We start from the raw sequence: 19,392 nt of genomic DNA, 5'->3' as shown, positions 1-19,392 counted from the left end.
ATTCCAGCTAGAAAATATTCACAGAATCCCAGGATCACAGAATTGTTGGGGTTGGAAGGGACCTGTGGAGATGATCTAGTCCACTCCCCTGCCAAGGCAGGTTGCACAGGAACACATCCCAGTGGGTTTTACGTGTCTCGAGAGAGACTCCATGACCTCCCTGGGCAGACTGTTCCAGTGCTCTGCCACCTTCCATGTAATGAAGTTCTTCCTCAGGGTGAGGTGGAACTTCCTGTGCTTTCATTTATGGCCTTTGTTCCTCATCCTGTTGCTGGGCACCACGGAAGAGTCCAGAACCACCTTCTTGGCACCGACCTTGGAGATATTTGTTTGTATTGAGTCTTCTCTTCTCCACACTAAAAAGGCCCAGCTCCTGCAGTCGCTCCTCTAAGAAAGATGCTCCAGACGCCTCACCATCTATCCAGCCTCTGTTGGACCCTCTTCAGTAGCCCTTCGTCTTTCTGGAACTGAGGAGACCAGAACTGGGCACAGTATTCCAGATGTGGCCTCACCAGGGCCGAGTAGAGGGGCAGGATCATCTCCCTTGACCTGCTGGCCACACTTTTCCTGATGCACCCCAGGATACCTTTGGCACCCCTGGCTGCAAGGGCATACAGCCATTATTGCACTAATCAGGAAACTACCTATATAAAGTAGGGTAAGAAGACTCAAAGCCAGCAAAAACAATGTCTCTTCTCCTTTCAATACTTCTACAAATGCCTAAAGCCAAGATGTTGTTTTCCATTACCCAGCGAATAGTGATTTAGGTTAAGCTTGTTCTACAGATACTAAGATGCTGAAAAGAATTACAGTGCCTTTTGAATAAGGCACTTTGCTACATGCCAGTGTCCATGCAAGGTTGGCTGTCCTTGAAAATGAGAGCTATGAGAAATCATGTAAGAGTCCATGGATATGAATCACTGGGAAAAGACTAAGAGTTAGCTTGTACTTATTCAAAATTAATAAAGGGAATTAAAAGACTTGAGGGGAAAATTTCATGCAGAAATAAAAAAAAAAAAAAAAAAGGACAAACTTTTTGCAGACAGATTTTTCAAGATTTTCCATCCCATTGACTCTACCTATTTGTGAGCCAGCCCTGTAGCAATGATCAAAGCTGTAAGGTGACAGTGGGAGCTATTGTGAAACCTCTTAACAAAATAACTTCAAATATGAGACATGCAGAGTCAGATAAGATGATTACACCAGTGTTTTGAAAGGATTTTGTGCCTCTCCTCAATGTATTTCTTAAAAAATACAGGTTTGAGGACAACATAAAACCATGGGCCAAATTCTAACCCTGTTCTAGTGACGTCAGCACTGAACTTGACAGTAGACACTCCTGTTCCAGCTTGACCAGATACTTGGTCTGGGGTTCTGAGTAAATTACAAAAAAAAAAAAAAAAGTGACTGGATTAAAATCCTGGCTCCATGTTCCTAAAGCTGGATCATTAACACACACAGAATCACCCCATACTATTTGGTTCTATACCCAAATCTGGGCAAGGTCTCCCAGTTCTTTGAAGCATTATCCAGCCAGCAGACCTTTTTGGAGGAAGAGATGGATTTTAGAAACTCAGGAGTTTTGGAAAAATCACCGGTTAAGTAAATTGAAAAAAGAATTACTTATTTTTTCTTTAAAAAACCTACTTTTTCTCATTTTTCTTAGTTGCAGCTGAAGTTCTGCATAGGATAAAGGCAAGAAGGTTCTTTCCAAAATTGAATCGTACAGAAGCTGTGTCTAAATCAGCCAGAATTACAGCTGAACAGCTGAGTGAACCTTAATTTCTACAACCAGATGAATAATTTAAAGCACACTAACATCAACACCTGGTAAATGATTCTTTAATCTTGTTGCAGTTTTCTGCATTTCTACATTTCTCTGGCTGAAATTACTCAAATTCAACTGCTTTCCTTTCATACTTTAATATGGACTTCAATGTCTTTTTGAGAAAACACTATCAGGCAAGAACTGCAAGTGCACCAGTTTCAAGAAGATTTAATGTAAAGCTGGGTCAGCACCTCTGAAAAGAACTCTTGCTGGAATGGTAACTCTTTCTTCAGTGCAGCTGTGCCTTTCCTGCTTGAGAACACTCTTGAGTCATTTGCCATTGGGACACTTCTGGGAATTCTCTAAAAATATCTCAAAAAGGGCTGGTTTCCCACTCAAGCCTGCAGAGCTGAAAAAACAAAAACTGCCTAGAAGAATAGCTGTGTTTCTTTCTTGCTGCAGTTATCTAAGACTTTTGTAAGGCTGAATTCTTTCTAACTGAGAATGGCTTTTCCCTTCATGATGTTCTCTTTCAGCAGCAGTTGTATATTAAGGACTGGCTTGCACTCAGATTGTCTCAAAGCTTGCAACAAGGATCTGATGGAAAAGAGGAGACACTTTGATCAACCCATCCAGCCACAGCTGTTACTTATCCTTAATATTTTCACTTAACTGCAGTTAATGAACTTTTAAATCAAGAATGTTTCTGAAGTCCCTTTGGCCTGTGCTGAATTACATTGGCAAAGATGGGAGTGATATCAAAATCAGTGCCTCAAATGTGAGGTTTGGGTCAGTGGAGAATAAACTTTTCTGTGGAGTATAAAGTATGCTGTGACTAATCCCCACAGAGTCATTGCTCTTTCCTGAACTTTTTTGGCAAAACAGGATTTGATAATTTCGCATTTGTACAAAATCACTACCAACACACTATTTTACCCTGTCCCTCATGTTGGAGGAGCCATTTGAATCAAAAACTGTAAGTGAATGCAATCAAACTCCTGTGCAGGAATGGGCTGGCTGCCTCATGGGTCTACACTCCCCCTTTTCCCCAGGCTGCCAATGGACCTAAAACCTTGAAGAACAAGGAGAAGGTTTTATCCTTTTTACCAATGAGTAAATTCTACATCACAACTCAGACTACAAAGCACTTATTTAATCTATGGTTATCACCCTGTAAGAAAACAAAGTACTTCTTCCCACACTCCCCCAGACGTGTATTCAGCATCTTCTTTTGCTGTGCAAGTCATCAAGATTTTGTTTGCAGTCACCAGGCAAGTGACCTCACAGAAACAGGCAAACACTCAATTCCATTCAATTCACTGGAGTTTTCATTAAATGGCTGGCTAACAGGCATGTATCTCTTCAGACACCCCCACAACCTTCAGCTGAACAGTAATGGAGGGAGCCCTTCCTCTCCTAAAGATGCTTGTCACTAATGAGTCTCAGCTTCCTTGCATAAGCCAATTTCCCATTCCACACAGCAATTATGTAAATGAAGGTGAAGCTCCTGATAACTTCCATTGGTTCCACTTGGCTCACAGTTAAAAAGTAGAAAAACATTGAAAACCTTTTGCTTCATTCTGGGAATGGAACTGCTTACCTAGACAAAGAAAAAAATGAAACAGGGAAATTTTAAATGGGCTTTCCTCTTTATCCCAAAAGGACAGCAATAAGTGGAATATCACCACTTCCAGATGATATTCAAAGAGTTTCCTTCATTGTGTGTAGTCATTCAATTTCCTGTTGCAGCTAACAGCTGCCGAAACCAGGCACTGTCAATGTAAACAGGGATCAACATTCTATGTTAAATCTCTTTGACATAGCATGAAAGACTCCAATTTTTTTGCATGGCTTAGAGGCAGTCCATCATATGAACATTTTTATGGCCTTTGCCACATCCTTACAGTGTGGATTTTCTACCTTTGCCCCTCACAATGCTAATTGTAGTTACTGTTCATATCTCTTTTACAGTTGGGAAACTGAGGCAGTGCTTGACTTGGACCCGTTTCCTCAGGAGTATTCAATTAATGTCAATGTAAATTAGACCTTTGGGGGATATTGAACACCTGCAGCTAAGTGCCTAATATTGAAGAGGAAGCCTCTTGGACAGTAGGAAACAGAAATCACATTTCATAGTTCAGCAACAGTATGAACTCGGTTTTCTCCTCTTCCCTTCCTAGTATTGTAGAAACTTCTATCACTAGAAATCAAAAGAAAAAAATTTCTGAAGTTTAATTTTGTCTCATTAAAATCTAAAACTCAATTCAATAACAAAAAATAAAAAATTTTAAACCCCCCTAGCCTTTCGAATGCACAAAAGATAAATTCATTACAGAAGTCTAAACCTCGGTGTTTGCTTCCTGTGTGTAACACTGGTACAGAGCCACACAGACGTTCCTTGGATCCTCTCAGAGATCCTTTGTAGTGTCTTCCAGCCTAAGCCTTGAGCCTTTAAACTCTGATGAGTGCAATTTCAATCAAATCTTATAATGGCTAGTAACACAGAAATCCTTACTGTGTCATTTGTACCACAGATTTTTCATCTCCCACAAATATAATACTATTTTATTAGGGATTGAATGGAGTTATTACACTACTTTCCACTGCCTAAGACAGAGGGAATTAACCCTTGATATTTTTGGGAAGGTCACATGGGGAAAACTCAAATCCTGACTTCCACATACTTCTCAGAAACTACTGATAAGGTTCCCCAGATCCACCTCATATCAGCACTGCCCTTTGTTTGCACCCACTAGCCTTGATCAAAATTTTTAGGATGGGATCTATCTCATTTTGGTCACAGGAAGGGCAAGCAACAAATTTGATTTGGTTTTTTTTTGTTAGGTTTTTTGTTTTGTTTGTGTGTTTGTGTTTGGTTTTTTTGGTTTTTTTTTGTTGATTTTGTTATGTTTTTGGTTTTTTGTAATATCAGTGGCAAGAAATTAAGTCCTAATAGCAGGAATCACTGTAACGTAAAATTCATCCTTCAGACCTGTGGAATGAAGTCCTTCCAGGGTTACTTAGGAGGGAAACTTGCACTACAACCTTAGGCTACTCAATCTGACTCCAAGACTACCCAAGTCTGTAATTATTGCTAAGATCATGTGAGAAACTCCTATTCCTCCTCCTGAGATTGGGAATCCAATGCCAAGACCAGCAGACAGAGAGATGGTTCAAATGTATCAGGGGCATGGTAGAAAATGTGCCTACATATGCAGAACTCAAACCTAAAGCCAAGTGATTTTCACCTTCATAAATGGCTTTCAGGTGAAATGTGAGATGAGAGATAACAGATGGGCTGACATAAATCGACAAATCCAGGAAATTACTGGGTGATGTTAGTCTCCGTGACTGGAAGTACTCTCAGCACAACTTGGCTGAACTTGCTGAGACCTTCACCAAAGCCCCATTAATGTTGGAAAAACCTTACACTCTTCAGGCGAAGAGAGGAGGCTCAGGGAGACCTCACTCAGTAGTTTCCATCATTTTCCTGGATAAAACTTGACCTCTGGTTATACAGTTTTCCATCTCCTGAGAAGGCTTGCAGACAAAACCACATTATTGGTGCCCAATAATTGTGTGGGTTTTTCTGGAGTGAAAATTATGGGAAATAAACTTGGCATGATACCAATAATTGCACAAGTGTGAATGGTGCCAGTCCTCCTAAGATAACAGCCAGCAAACTTCTCTCAGAGCAAATGACAGGATGCAATGTGATGACAAAGAGACATTTAGCACAAGTGCAGGCTCTCAGGAGGTAAGTTAGCTCAGTGAAGGTGTTTATTAGGTCCCTTTAATATTATTTATTAGAATAAATCAGGATAGAGCCAGGCTAAAGATTTTCAATATTTTTTTTTGTGCTTTGTACAGATGAATGCTCCTGTTTACCTCACAAGAACTTGTCCTCAAAGCTGAGTTAACTGACAGTAACCAGACATGCTGAGATGTGCAGGTGGAAAGTGTTAGACAGAAGTGGCAAGACCTCATAGATGTTAATAAAAAAATACTAAATATCATAAATCAATGTATCCAAGCTGTTTAAATAGATTTTCCTCCCACATTTTAATTGGTTTGCCCTGTTGCTTCTGAAGACATACATATGCATCCGCCTTTATAGAGGACAGGCATTAAGGTCAAGTTTCCCAGAAAATTGAAGAGCATTGCCCAGTAAACAGGAAGGTGTCATCTGACAGAGAGCAGCCCAAAGGTGGAAAAGGTATTAAAGAGAAAAATTTCCACTAAAGTAGTATCTGGCTGCATATGTTGTGCTATTCAGGTACTGTGCAGAAGGGATGCAACTAAGCTGGTGGAGGAAGTGATTTTGCTGCTTGACTTTTAAAACTCCTTTCTTCTGAACAGCCCTTGACTGCACACTCATCTCAGCTGGTCTCTGTTTCATATTCCCAAATTGTGCAACCAAAATGTGATGGTCTTGGAGCAAGTGAGACGGTGCAGCCTTCTCCCATGGGGTGTCAGCCTGAGCTCCAAAGGAGCTCTGCCTTCATCTGTGCTCAGCATGGGACTCATCTCTTGCACCTGGCTCCAGAGGTGTCCACCACTCACCAGACTCTCTCAGAGGAGTCTCCCATGTTGCAGTGCAGGAGAATGGAAATACTTTTAGTGGGCAGGTAAAAGAACTAGTTTTATATTTTGAAAAAGTCCTAGCCCCCCCCCCGACTTTCCCTCCCTCACTGTGTCACCCACACTTGGAGGGCTGAGGGCTAACACCTTCACCACACAGTCCCTTATTTCTTGCCATGAAGGACTGCAGACCGGGTGAAACTCCAGAGCCTCTGGCTGTATTCAGACTGTCAAAAGCAGAAGTTTGTTCACTGCTGAAGATCTTCCAAACACATACTAGTAAATTCTGACATGTTAATGCGTACAAGTTCAGTTATGTTCACAAGCAGAATTATTCTCCTAATTTTGGATGTGCTATGATGAAGTTGCAGCATACTTCCATTTAGGACATCAGCCACATTTAAAAACCTCCCACCTAGAAGAAAGTCAGTGGTTTTAATTACATTAGTAGACTCCCAGATTACTGTTATCACTGCGACTCATTACACAGTATGTAGTAGAAATAGTAGGTCAAACATTTCCCTCTTTAGATCTGCTGTTTTATTCCCTAAAATGTAAACTAACCATTAAAAGTTTCAAAACCATGAATAATTATCTACTCTCCTGCACTGTCACATATCCCAAAAAAATAAAAGCTCTTTACATTAAGTAATTAAGTTTCACAATACCCTTATGATACAGCTTCAATTAACCCCATTACACATATGGGGAAATTAAAACAGAGAGAAGCTGATTGCTCAAAATCAGAGCAGAAGAAAAGAGCTCAGCAATCATAGGAATTAAGGACTAGTAAATCCTCCTGTGTCCTCAACTCCTCCAGCTATCACATTCCATACAGATACGCAGCTCGGTGCTACAAAGACCCAGGGATTTTGTTTCTCTTAAATTCTTTCCTGGGTTTCTGCTTCTGGTATTCGCTGGCTTGAGTGATGGCATTGGATGTGGGTTGTTGGACATATACACTGGGTACCACCCACAGTCTCCTTTTTGTTTGTGTTCTTTAACCAAATGAAGTGCCTGTAATGCAGAGATCTTCTCTACACTATGTTTTCAATTGAGGTTTTTTTTTTGTAACAGCAAGAAATGCTGAAATAATTTTTGGGGACCTAAATATGAGTAACAATTTCATGACTGTTTCTTCTAACACAACAAGAAAGAATTATTCCTCCTCTTAAGGGATGTGTTTATCTCCTGCATTTTTTTTCTAATGAACTTTGTTTGCTTGCTGTTTGTTTGAATATTAGCTTTTGATACTAACAGCTGATACATGTTAGGTAATGTGCAATTATTCCTTTAGGCTGAAAAATCAGAAGATAGAGTACCATCCTTCAGTTACACGCTTTTCTTGTCATGCTATACTTTCTAAATTATCCACAGCATTATAAAATACTCTTGTAAAATGGATCTCTCAAAGTTATAGCCTGCAATACTAGAGTAAAAAAAATTATGGCTCAGAGTTTGCTGGAGACTGATTTTATCACTTTCTGCTCTGACACAGAAAGCTGTTGTGAGTCGACTACTCCACTGAACTCCCCACTTTACATGCAGCCCCTGGGGGAACATTTAAATGGACACCGTGTAATTTCAGGGAGTTTTATGATCTTACTAGTGGAGGGGGTTGTGGTAGCAAATTTTACTACTCATTATGACTTTCCATACAGATACAGAAGGGGAAGAATAGGTTTCACATCATCTGCAGTAGAACGTGAGCTTTTACCACCAGTCTGTAAAGGCCAAGTATGTAATTTTGAACTTCCTTAGTTCCTGTTTCCTAGTGCATCATTTTTATGCTACCAGCTACACAATTTAAAATCAAGGTGAGACTATGGGTTTTCCCAACATTCTTCCCCAATCTATCAAACAGGATAAGCTATTTAAGCAACAGTTTATCTAATAAATAAACAGGACCTATTTAAGCCAACAGGATTCTTTTTGTTTTGAGTTATAAATCAGCATTTTACTACACATGACTTTACATCAGTCAATATCCCATAATTTCTGCAAGTGCAACGACAATAGAAATTGTAAATCCCTGCTCAGGATACAACTTGCTGTTAATTCATGAAAGGGGTGAAAATTTTGTATGAAATCCAAGGCAAAAAGGGTAGTTAAGTGAATATATAAGCATACCGTTATTACTTCTGGGTGTGAAATCAGTAGGAAAGCAAGTGCTGAGTTTCAGCACCGTCTGCAGGCTCAAAGAAAATGCAAAGAGGATTAAGAGAGCCTGAATCGTTCTATTCCTCAGTATGCTACACAAACCTGATGTTTTGCTCAACTGAGCCCTCTAACTTCTTGCCCAGTTTGTTGTAGTTCCACTGTCTTCCCAAAGATTCCCTCAATCTTTTTTTTAGTGAGAGAGCAAGATCAGGTCTTGAGGCAGCAAGAGGATCAAGGCTGTCATTCCAACCAGATTCGCTCTCTGTGAAAGTGGATCCCAGGCAATGAATTCTAAAGCAAAACTGGGGTTTTCCCCTTGGGACAAATTGTCCAATGCCAGGGCTGACCAGTGCATCTAAGCACAGTTTTATACCATCACACACACCCCATCTATTCAATTTAAACATCAAATTTGAATGTAAGCAACCTCAATCCAGCAAAAGTGCGTATGCCTAAATGGACCAACTTGTTTACACATTTCTTCACATACTTAATGGGTATATAAGGCAGTTGTAAACGGAAAATTGAAAATGCTGCATTCAAAGCCACATTTTTTGTTCAGTCTGATCATGGAAATTCATATGTAAAATCATAGACCCATAGGATGGTTCGAGTTGGAAGATACCTTTGAAGTTCACCTAATTCCAACCTCACTGCTGTGGACATGAATACCTTTCACTAGATTATGTGGCTAAAAGCCCTCTCTAACTGATAGTATCTGAACTTTTTGGCTTCTTTTAGCAATGAGAAAAAGAAAAAGCAGATGAATACTAATTAAAACTGCATAAGTGGACATCATATGTCTCTGATTACAGCTGATAGAAAAGCAGTGAGTGTTACAGTTGTTTCCACTATAAAGATATTCACAGAAAGCAGGACAATACTTTCTCTGAAGTGGAAATGGAAAAGAAAAAGAAAAACTGAAATAATGAGAAAACTAACCCAAAAACAATAACCCTAAAGCACCTGCCTCTTTTAAAAATTAATATAGAATATACTTCTACAAAGTTATGTCACAATTCACATACTGGAGCTGTGCTCTGCACACAGCTAAAGCTCTGTGGCTTAGGTTTAGAGCATTTCATACTAGCAATAAAAAAGTCCCTTTCTGGAGACAATAAAATTCCTGCATAAATTATCCATAACTTTCCCCTCTTGTGACATCATTGCCTTACCTGGGAGATAGCTTTCCTTCAGATGGAATACTTTGAGGCAGCTGCTAGAGAGTGCATGTCTCTAGCTATTTGTATTCCTTTTGCTTATCTTACATGTTTGGAAGGTTATTAAATTATATAAATACTTGCATCTCTGAAGCAGTGCCATCATTTTACAGATAAGACACAGTTTTTCCTGCTGTGAGTGTTCCCTGTTTTAACATCAAGACTGCAGGACTTTTTCAGAGATCTCCCTGACAGTGATGTCAATGGGAAATTAAACCAAGTAGCATTCCTTGCCTACAATAGTAAATTAAGCAAATCTTTCTAAAAGGTCCACATATACACTGAAAGCCACAGAAAATTCTGTAAGTTTTCTAATTTATGGTCACATCTCGTACATAATGTTGAACTTCAGAGGTACTGACCACAGAGTAATGTCCTAGAGATCTGTTAATAGCACAGAATGCTTTGCTGAACCTCTAATTAAATTCCTGGTTTGTCCAAATTCAAACTCAGCTTCTATTTCTGAGGGTATTTTTGGTTCATTTATTAAGTTTATGGTGAAAATATAGTCATAGTTGTAGTCTTACAAAATATAAATAAGCAAACTACTATACCACTTCCACAACTTTATTTTCAATTTATAAATTACAGTGCCAAATTAGAAGAAAAATGTTAATTCTTTTTTTTTTCCATAATACAGTTGATTTTTTAAATATTACTGCCAGAAACCATTCCTAAGAAAAGTATATGACAACTGTTCTCACTTTGGAGTCTTCTCCTTGCTCTTTTTTTTACCCTGAAAATATATTCAGGAACATTATTTAAAATCCTGAATCAAGATGCCATCTTTGATTATTTGCTGAGAAAGACAAGAGCACAATCTTCTTTCTATGTTGAATATGTCACCTTTCCTACCTTTTATTATTACTTATCTAATTTGCATAGATACATGAAGGCACAAGCTGCAATCACAGCCTTTTTGTGACAAGTCTTTTACAAGCACAATGAAAATGTCTTTCTCTGCAAAAGTTCCTGCAACTTCTTTTATAGTAAACAGGCAGAAATAGGTGTGATTCAACTCATCTTAAAATAGATATGTTAAATTACTCCCTCAAATTACCTGTTTCTCTCCTCTGGCTATAAAGGGAGAGTGGTTGATTAGCTTAGGTAAAGACACCCACAGCACAGATTTCAGCACTTAGAGAAGATTATTTTTACCCTTAGCCACAGATTTCCAAGGCTTCTTCCATCTTGCAGCCACAGCTCAGGTTACAGATTATTTATTGCCTGCCCTTCGAATATAGTCTAACATATCATTACAGGACAATGTTTCCTGCTGGTATAGAAAGCTTGGTGAAATAAGATTTGCTAGAAAGCTGATTTATAAATCATGCAAGACACCCTCCCCAGGGAAGAACCATTATTACCTCTAGCTGCTAAGAGTATATCTAAATATGTTGTAATGAATGAATATTGACTTCTTATTTAACAACTGTTATTTAAACTGACATCTAACTGTCATCTATAGATCTCAGGATATTTAAAACCTGATTTTTAAGATGTCCTGCATCTCATAGTCACTAGGAAATCCTGACCACCTGTATTCTCAAGGAACCATCACTTCCTGCAAGGTCTGTAATCTGTGATGATTTCCCAAGCAGAACACTGGGACATAATTCACCATCCATGAGGTTTTTTTTTTTTAAATAAGGTCTTAAAAATACTTGTTGTCCTCATACAAAAATACAATTGCTCCTTCCTGAAACCATAACAATTTAATTGCTACGAGACTCCAAATTCTTTCATTTCAGATGATGCTGACACTTTGTCACCTTGGTTGTGTAGCAAATTCTTTATTGCAGAATTACCTGCTAAATATGAAAGTAAGACATGAAGAGGTGGCGATAAATGCGAATGTAATCATGCTAAATGATTTTGTTGCTGGAGAACCCCTCTAACAACTGGCTCCAGACATGCTGCATGCTCCTTCATATAGTCCTTCACTCTCCTCTGCATTTTAGATCCATAGAAGGTCATGCCTTCACAGCCTTCAACAAAGATTCCTGTCACTTTCTTGTAGGAATTTAACTAACTAAAATATGTAAAAAGCCGCTTTTAGAAAAACAGAAAGATGACAGCAGAAAAGAGCAGATGACACCAGGCTGAACAGGAGTGTTGGTCTGATGGAGGGTAGGAGGGCTGCACACAGGGATCTCTTCAGGCTGGATCCATGGACCTCAATTGTGTGAAGTAGCGAGGTGGGAGTTCCTCTTTTCTCCCAGGTAACAAGTGATAGCACAAAAGGAATGGCTTCAAGTTTAGCCAGGGCATGTTCAGATTGGATATTAGGAGAAATTTCTTCACAGAAAGGGTTGTCAAGCACTGGAGGAGGCTGCCCAGGGAGGTGGTTGAGTCATCATCCCTGGAGGTATTTCAAGGATGTCTGAAGGTGGCTCTGGGGGACATGATTGCGTGGTGGACTTGGGTCATCTCAGGGGTCTTCTCCAAACTAAATGGTTCTATAAAAACACTCAGTTGTGCTACTTACCTATTTCTTAGCTAACATAAATCCAGCACAGGAGCATCTTCTGCAGAATTTTCTAGTGTTTTCTAGACCTCTGTTCAGTGTGTCATAGTCCCTCTGATATTTCCTTCCTCACGGAAATCTGAGCTTATTAGAGCTGCCAGTTACATATGATACTGCTCCGAGTTCACACTGACTTCAAGTGATGCAGGACAAACTTTCAGTTTTATCTGTCATATCTCCAGAAAGACAATATACTTGCTCTTCAATCTAATCACTAAAACTGCTGCACCAACATTCCAGGCACTTGAAGTTCACAGGAATTACAGCTCCATGAACCACTAGGACAAACCCTGGTTTTGGCTCTGATGACAGACTTCAAGGAGCTTTGTTAATAAAACAGAGTTGTCTCCTGCATAGAATTCTGGGTACATTTTGTGGGGTTTTCTCCTCCTGTGATATAGATAAAAATTGTATATGTTGGTTTGTAACAGTTGATTGTCAAGATTTTCATAATTTGTTGCAAGCTGTCCATTTTTGTCACCTTTTTGGCACTCAGTGAACAGGAAATATCGGACCTTATTGCAGACTTTAAGCTGTGATTTGTTATTTAGTTTATCATTTTGACATCCCAGTTTCAAGTACCTTTCTATTGAAACTTTAGTATTCCAGACTGAACAAAAAATAAAGACCAAACTGATGCTGATAAGTAATGACTTCTGAAAATTTAAGCTCTGAAATCAACAAACCAGGGTTTAAAATGCCACATTTGTCCTCATTTACCGAGTTGCAAATCTGGTTTTAAGGAAGTTTGAAAATCCAGTTGTTGAAGGTTGAAAATACACATTCTTTGGCAGAGGAGCACTGATGCAAACCCTCCAGGGCTAAAATAAGCCTACTTGTAAAGTGCAAATACAACATTTTTCAGGCATGAACACATTCAATGTATAATCATTTTCATATTTAAATGTTTGAAGAGACTTGTTTTAATTTTGAAATATTATGTTTAGCATATTTATATTTAGAAAAAATGGAGATGTTATATCTCTAAAGGAGACACCATAATTTTAAAATTGCTTGATCAAAAAGTTCAGGATGTCTTCTTCCTCAGTGTGACTTTTGATTAAAGCTGCACATTTCTGAGAGGAATCCTTTATCTTAACCTTGCCTTTTGACATTTTGAATTAGCTTCATGGAAAGAATTATATAAAGCTACCTCTCTACCCATGCATAGATTCAGTGATGATAAAAAGCAAAATGTCATATTAATTTCCTTGTATGAAGGATCCTAATATAAATACAGTCTCTTATCACTGATTTGTTCTATAAACCAAGGTTCATTTCCCAGACATGCTGAAATTTGAGATGATGGAATAACTGACCTGCTTAGGATCAGCAGAAAATTTTCTTTCTTAAGTACTTAATGCTTTTTTAAAACGAAGAGAATCTAATTTTTTTTTGTGGTAGTGTTTATTTCTGTTTCTAAACTCATTGCTAGCTCCTTAAGAACCTTGTTTAGTTTGAGAATTCATATCTGAAAAGAATTCTGTTCTTCAGAAACTTGTGTGAGCAAATACTAATTCGCTGTGTTTATATAGCTCTATAGCTGCCACTCCATACATTTATTCCAAATATTAATTCAGGTGGCAAAAATCTCTGAGTAAAGTATGGGACATTACAATAGCACATAGCTTTTCATCAATGCAGAAAACAAGACAACTGTTGTCTGGGTGCAATTTGCCCACTGAACTGGTGTGACTTGCAAATGTTTAGAGCAGTGCTGGATTTTAAAGGAATCTCAAGACTGAAATTTACATCAGAGTGAAGGCAGGAAGAATCACTGTGTGGGGAAATTAAAGGCATATATGTCAACCTGGAAGAGAAGAGAGGTTCCTGAAGGCCAGCTCACACTGGAGTGGTAGGTCTGAAACAGCTGCATGGATGATTTAACCCCAAAGGTGAAGTTCACTCTTGGCCCCAGGCACCAGAAATACTGTGTTGGCTCTACATATGAACAGCTGGATTGTGTCCCAAGCCGGGCCTTCACTGATGTTGAAGTTTTGTGTTTCAGACTCACTGTCCAGGGGAAGAGACTTGTGGCCTGTGTTGGTGCTTACAGACCCTTCCTGGTTTGGTTTTCTCCACTGACCAGGTCTCAATTTTGGGTTGGGATGCGGTTCAGCATCTCCAGTATTGTGGGACCTACTCCATTTCCATCTGAGTGATCTGACCCAGCTTCTGGAGGGGGGAATTGAAAGTTTCCAGCTTAGCTGAATGTCTAGAATGGAAATTCTTGTAGCCACAAATACTTTTCAGCTTCCATCCTTTGAGGCATTTATGAAAGGCCTTGACTGGAAGATGACTGAGACATGCACACAGAAATATGACGTCAGTCAGAAAGATCTTCTGTTTGCTCCTTTTCATGATTTTTTTCTCTGTTTCTTTCTCCTTTTCTCTTGGAATATCATGGAATTACTTCTCTTTAGATTGTGAATTAACAAGTCTTAAAATGTCTGATCATAGAATCATAGAATGATTTGGGTTGGAAGGAACCTTAAAGATCATCTCAATCCAGCTCCCCTGCAATGGTTAAGGACAGCTGCCATTAGATCATGGGCCCCATCCAATCTGGTCTTGAATGCTTCCAGGGATGTGCTCATCTCTTATGGCCTCACAGCTGAAGATAACTCATCTCCAAAACACCTTCTTTCACAGTGAAGTGCCCTCTGGATATAGTTTGTATTTATCAGGTATGCTTTTTTTAATATAGAAAATCCCTATTTATTTTCAGATTACTTTCAATAAGCTTTGAAAATAAACCCATTTGTTTGCTGAAGCATAAATTTCTACCCCTTTTCTTCATACTTCATAAACAGTAACCTTATCTTCACTTAATGGAGGAAGAAATTACCTTTCAAAAAGTTATTGAAACTAATCACTGCAATTTCATACTGTTCCACAAGTCATGGTGCTGTTTCTCCTTGCTCTAATGAGCAACTAACTGCAACTGTTTGTTTTGACTGCATTAAGAAGCCATTTACAAGAAAAGGTTTCTCTTTAATAATCAAAGCAGAATTTCTTCACTGGGAATTGCTCTGAGATAGTCAAACATTAAAGAAGAGATTAAGATCACTGCTTGTTTATTAAAAACAGGCACAAACAGTTAATTATGGAGCATATCAGAAATGCAAATAACCCTTCAAATTATGTCTTAGGTGAAGGGTAGCCACAGACTTAATTAAATAATTTAATTTATAGGGAAAGGAATTTAGTGTGGATTATCATGAACTCGTATAGTTCAGACAGAGGTTACAGCAATGTTCTTTGTTATAGGGACGTGGGTTGGTGGTGGAGTTTAATGTGTTAAGGTAATGGTGGGACACAAGAGATCTTTTCTAACCTAAGTGATTCTATGATTCCACAATTTTCTGATGCTCCTGCATTTTTTTTCTTTTTTCTTTGCATACCACAGTTGAAACCGTGCTTCTTCTTGTCACCTAAAGTCAGGCATTCCATTTTATGAAAAAGCATAAAATTGTGGGTACACAGTTTTACATCACCAATAAAAAGAGTCAATGTGTAATGGCAATCACAGCTGCTTTTTTTCTTGACTTGTCTGGAAGAAATATTGTATCATATCCCCATGCCTTTTATGAGAAAAATAGAAGAAAGGATCTCATTCCTTGGCTATCCTTGGCTCTCTGCACCTTCAAACAATAACCCAATTTAATTGACTAAAATTAGATAAAAGACTTCTACAATCTAATAAAGATTAGCATAGCCAGTGATAATTTTTCTTAAATACTTTGTATTACTTGTAATTACATTTTCAGGTCAAGTTTTCAAACATATTTGTCTATTTGGAGTACTGACAATTGGTAATGTGGTATTTCTGGGTGGAGAAAAAAGGAGATCAGGACACAAATCAAAGTTCTGAGTAATTTCTTTAGTTATATGCCATGCAAAATAATGTTCACCCAGCAAAACAATTTCCCTAGCCTGTAAGGTAAACAAGTAGGCAAGCTGGTAGCAATTGAGTATTGTTGGTTGCAGTACATGGGAGTGAGGCATAGTGGGTTGAAAAACTTACAAAAAAAGCCAATTGCAGCTTTCACTACAAAAGAATAATTCTGTTTCAAAATGGTAAAACATTCAAGTGGTGTGTAGACTACTGCAAAACACTGCAGAAGAGATGGAAATTTATATTCTTTCTGAGATTGGGTTTATCAGGGAACTTCAATGTTATAATTCACCCTCCAAGTCTCTGTTGGCAATAATGCTGCCAAGATTTATCCTATGCATACCATGTTCTTTAACTTGTCTTCCGCACTGTTCTGGTCTCCATTTTTCCCCTCTTTCATACAGTGCAGAACATCAAGAATAAAGAGCTAATACCAACTATTTCTGATCATGCTCTTTCTCCCAGTGTTTGGAGGAATGAACTAAAAAAGATGGTTTAAATATATGTTTTTTAGATAAGCTCCTGCAGTTTTTCAGTTTGTGCCTGTAGCCTGGAAATCCATGAATGACTCTATGTTCACTACTTCTATGAATCCTTGCCCCAAAATTTATACAGTAGCTTAAAATCTTATGGTAGACACTTAGTGGGTCATAAGACAACTCAGCCAAGGAGGTAATTATAGAAATTATAACTGTGAGATGGCATCTTCACCTTCTCTGCTCCTCCAGCTGTTCGTGCTTGGGTCCCACGGGCTCAGCCCACTGTCTGCTGCAGGCAGACACCATCACATGGTGGCATTAACAAGCCATGCTGCTGAAGAGCACCAGAGGCCAAAGCCTCATAAAGCCACTCAGAAAGGCATTTCTAGAATTTAAATTCAGGCTATGTCTGCATTAACTCAGCCCTGTAGGAGGGGTGCTGAAGGCAATGGAGTTTGTGCTGTTATGAGCTGTACATGAATGAGCAGAGAGCATAATTTCTTCACAAGCCCAAAGCAGTCTTCAGTCATGGTATCTATAAAAGACAGGAAGTTGAATTTCATGGGGGTATAAAATCTGCATGACAACAACTTGTGCACAAAAAGCCTTGTTCCCTCTCTCCTTCTCATTGCTCAAAAATGAGGAGCACAATCTGGAACGTAAGTCTTATGAGGAGTAGATGAAGGACTGGAGTGGTTTGGTCTGGAGAAAAGAAGACTCGGGGGAGACCTTATTGTTCTCTACAACAACCTGAAAGGAGGTGGGGGTCAGTCTCTTTCTTCCAGACAACTTTTGATAGGACAAAGGGAAATTACCTCAAGTTGAGTCAGGGGAGTTTCAGGTTGAATATAAGGAAAGAATTTCTTCCCTGAAAGAGTGGGTAAGCATTGGAACAAGCTCCCTGGGGAAGTGGTGGAGTCACCATCCCTGGAAGTGTTCAGAAAACAAGCAGAAGTGTCACTCTACTGTATGGCTTAGTGGGCAAGGCTGTATTCGGCCCAAAGGTTGGACTCCATCTTGGAGGTCTTTTTCAGATTTTATGATTTCATGATTCTGTGAAAAGTTCCCAGCCACCAGTCTTGTCTTGTCTTTAGGGAAACACACCTTGCTAAAAATGCTTAGGAATTTGAATGAAATGTGTATGTTTTTATGAATATATTTATGTTCAGAGCATTTTCTTGTCCATGCACCCTGAGTCAATACAAGCTACTGGTCAGTACTGAGGACATGAGTGACCACACCACAGGGGCTCCTGGGCTCCAGCACAGCTCTCCTGTGATTTGACTGAGCCACACAGCCCACTCTCTTCCTAAATTGTACACAAGATATGGATAAATTTTTGACCATGTGGTAGGTCACCAAGGCTTCCTGCACAACCTGTCAGTCCTGTGCCATGGAATTCTTTCTGCTCACATTTGGTTGGTCACCACCAAGGGACTGCCTAGCACAGACTTCAGCTTTCCCCCTGCTGAATTATTGCAAACTATGGGGTTTTTGCCTCTGTTGCTGAAAACATCTAGAGGGAAGTGCTAATGCTGTCAGTTCCCATGGTTTTATTGTAAATCCTGTACATTTAATAAAAATAAAAAGCCATGTGCATCGGAAGATAAATACTGCCTCCTATTTATTTTGTATACTTACATATTTTATATATTTTATTACTGCATAAATTCACAGATTTTACTTTATGAATTTACATAATCATTTCCAAAATATATTCTCAGTTTTCACAGATCCTATGAACCTGATAAGGGAAAGATTAAAAATACTTCCTTTAAACTGAACTCATGAATTTCACTTGCTTTACAGTCATTCTTGCCGGTGAGGTAGGAGTTTATTCACTATTTTATATCACCCTTGTTTTGTTGTAATGCTATTTTAATAGGAGTGTCTTCTTGAAACATGCACAGCGATTTAATTAGCCCCATCCCAGCTATCCACAAACTGAGAGAGATCAGTGGCATGAAAAAAACCCACATTATGGCCTGTGTACCTTTAAATTCAGTCACATTAAATAATACTCTCTTGCAGATCTATGAAATCAATTAGGAAGTACTTGCAAAGATAGCCAAGGAGAAATTGTTTAAAGCCTTAATGGCTTAAATATCCCTTGTCTTGATGTTAGCCCTATAAAGCTATTAGAGCCCAGTCTGGATTGCATTAGCACCATGAAAGTCAACTGCTAATCCTGTAACTACACTGCCAGCCTCGCCTCTCCCCTGCCTGTGTGTCTACGTGAATTGTTTCTAGAAGTGGTGAAAGAATCTTCAATATTTTCTCGAGGCTGAAGATGTATGAGGGAGAAGAAAATACTATTTTGTAAAAAAAAAAGTAAATATAAAACATAGTTTATTCTGAACAGGAGTAGTTTGTCTTTTTTATTGTTTGTTATTAAGTGTTTTTTTGCCCCAATAAAGTAAAATTCTAGCTGTCTTCACAGGAGGTTATTTCATTAGTATAAAACTACTTATGCCAGAAACTGCTGTAATTTGAGGACATTTCTAGAAATCAAAGGAACTACAGGGGATTCTGGATATGCCAAGGGCAAATTACAGTGGAATATGTTGTAAAATAATACTGTTTCTTCCTTGAGGATTTTTCACAACAATATGTTTTTCCAAACCTAGCTAAAATTATTTATATATTCATTGATTTTCCAAGGAAATTTCTTTATTCAGCTTTTGAGTTTGGAAGGGGTTTTTTTATGATTTTCTCAGATTTTGGCATAATTATTTGTGTTTTATAAAACTTGTCTAATA

General features: G+C 38.6%; 1 protein-coding gene and 1 long non-coding RNA gene across 17 annotated transcripts in view; both read right to left on the bottom strand.

Annotated features, from left to right (window-relative positions):
* Positions 1-19,392, bottom strand: part of FAM135B (family with sequence similarity 135 member B) — a 203,376-nt gene that overhangs the window by 94,271 nt on the left and 89,713 nt on the right. The window lies entirely within an intron of this gene.
* On the bottom strand, positions 2,444-3,758 carry LOC137468607 (uncharacterized). Its single transcript, XR_010996056.1, has 2 exons — positions 2,959-3,758; positions 2,444-2,840 (listed from the first exon to the last, which is right to left on the bottom strand). It is a non-coding gene; the product is annotated as an uncharacterized lncRNA (long non-coding RNA).

This window comes from Anomalospiza imberbis, chromosome 1 (genome assembly GCF_031753505.1).
Source record: "Anomalospiza imberbis isolate Cuckoo-Finch-1a 21T00152 chromosome 1, ASM3175350v1, whole genome shotgun sequence".
Taxonomy (NCBI): Eukaryota; Metazoa; Chordata; class Aves; order Passeriformes; family Viduidae; genus Anomalospiza; species Anomalospiza imberbis.
The sequence above is the reverse complement of the archived record's forward strand: the minus strand, read 5'-3'. Positions and strand labels throughout refer to the sequence as shown.